General features: G+C 44.0%; 1 non-coding gene across 1 annotated transcript; it reads left to right on the top strand.

The window, feature by feature from the left end:
- Positions 1 to 1,180: 1,180 nt before the first annotated feature.
- On the top strand, positions 1,181 to 1,289 carry LOC132354657 (U6 spliceosomal RNA). Its single transcript, XR_009499360.1, has one exon. It is a non-coding gene; the product is annotated as a U6 spliceosomal RNA (small nuclear RNA).
- Positions 1,290 to 2,123: the final 834 nt, after the last annotated feature.

Below are 2,123 nucleotides of genomic sequence, written 5' to 3'. Positions count from 1 at the left end.
AATATGGCAAGGGGCGGGTTGGGATGGGGAAAGGAGAGGCTGAAAGTTCCACTGTAGCCACTGATTAAAGAGGAGTAGGTGGCACACAAAGACTTTCTTCTTCTCATCCCTAGCCAAAGTGATTATCAAATACTTTAAAGCATTTTTAGGAAAGTGAGGAAGAGAGTCATAATGGGCTAAAATCCAGGAAGCATAAGCTCCAAGGAAGTATTAAAGAACAATGCATGCTTGGTTTGCAAAATAGAAGATTTAGAAGCAGAACAGAACTAAATTCTTGTGGATACAACTCATTATAATAAAGCTGGTCTAGGATGGAGACTAAAAGCAGCCGCTGACTGAGGAAGAGTTCCCAAATCAGGACAGAGTCAGCCCCGGCTCCACAGAGGGTGGAAAGATATACGTCAGGACCCCAATGCATCTCGCTCCAGGATTGCAGAGGGCACTTCCCCGGCTGCCATTATGCAAGGCCTTCCCATCCTTCGGGTGAGTAACCATCATTTAGTCATTCATTCCACAGAAATTTATTGAACCCCTGCAATGTACCAGGCACTCTTCTAAGCACCGCAGAGAAAAAAGCAGACAAATAATAGAAGCGCCCCAATAGAAGGCTCAATGGGAGCCAGATCAATATAGTCCGCCCCATCGGGAGGAGAGGGAGGGAGGGGTGTTCCTGGCAGGGTGTGGTCAGAGAGGACCCTCCATCCCTACTTCCTGGGTTACTCCTAGTCCTGGTAGACACATTTATGGCAGTTAAACATGCAACAGGGACACATCTGTGTCATTAATAGAGATACTACTATAAAGAACAATATTTCCTCCTGGGTTCTAGTTTATTCAGTTTAATTCAACAGACGTTTATTGTGTGCCAATTCTACGTCTAGAACTGGAGCTACAGAGACAAACATTTTCTTCCAAAAGCATCGCTCCTGCCCTCAGCAGAGTAGGAATGGCAAATCCATGCCGTTTCAATCCAGAAATTGCTGCCAGAGACCTGAGTCCTCTGCAGGTTCATGCAGAGGGTGCGAAGTGATTTCCCCACCAGCTCAGAATGGTGGTGATACTGGTCAGTGCAACGTGAAGCTGACCTGTGCCGGCTCTGCAACCCTCCAGTCACTACGTCTGAGGGCTGATTTTCAAGAAGAGAAAGCCTTTTTGACTTTGCCTCATAAAAAGAAGTTCAGCGCTCTCTTCGGCAGCACATACAGTAAAATAAGAGAGATACAGAGAAGATTAGCATGGCCACTATGTAAGAATAACGTGCAAATTCAAACAAAGCGTTTCATAGTTTTGTAAATAGGTGGAGCACAGAGGATTTTTAGGGCAGTGAAATACTCTGTATGATACCATAATAATGGATACATGGCATTATACACTTGTCCAATCCCATAGAATGTACACCATCAGGAGAGCACCGTAATGTAAAGTATGGACTCTGGGTGATAATGCCACTGTGGCTTCATCTACTGTAACAAATGTCCACTCTGGTGGGGCATGTTGATCACAGTGGAAGCTGGGGGTGGGGGCTTACGGGAAATCTCTGTACCTTCTGCTCAATTTTGCTGTGAACCTAAAACTGCTCTTTAAAAAAAGTCTTAATTAAAAAAAAAAAAAAAGGACTAAAAACAAACAAAAAAAGAAGGTCAGGCAGCTGAGTAAACTCCCTGGAACAGCCAGCCAGACAGAGACAGACAGGCTCCTGAACTGCTCTGCAGGGGCCTGAGGAAGTTGGAACAGTTGCACGGTGGGGGAGGAGGGGAGCCTCCTAGGCCAGCTCTGTCTCCCCATCTGGCAGGGGCAGGGAGTGCAGACCAGTGTATTGTAGTCTCATTCTCTCCTCTTACACTAATGCTTTGCAAAAAGCACCTAAGTAATTTAACTTAGTCCAATCTTATCATTTACTTTTTGATTTATTAATAATTAGGGGAAAATATATCTGAACAAATTTCTTTTTTTTTTTTTTTAGAATGTGCACACATTATCTATATTCTCTGCATTCCTGGTTTTCAAATCACTGGTACATTTTATTTTATTTTAATAAATTTATTTATTCATTTATTTATTTATTTACCTCCGGCCACGCTGGGTCTTCGCCATGGTGTGCGGGTCTCCCACGGCAGCGGCCT

Source organism: Balaenoptera ricei, chromosome 1 (assembly GCF_028023285.1).
Source record: "Balaenoptera ricei isolate mBalRic1 chromosome 1, mBalRic1.hap2, whole genome shotgun sequence".
Taxonomy (NCBI): domain Eukaryota; kingdom Metazoa; phylum Chordata; class Mammalia; order Artiodactyla; family Balaenopteridae; genus Balaenoptera; species Balaenoptera ricei.
Note: the sequence above shows the minus strand (reverse complement) of the source record. Positions and strands in the feature narration are given on the sequence as shown.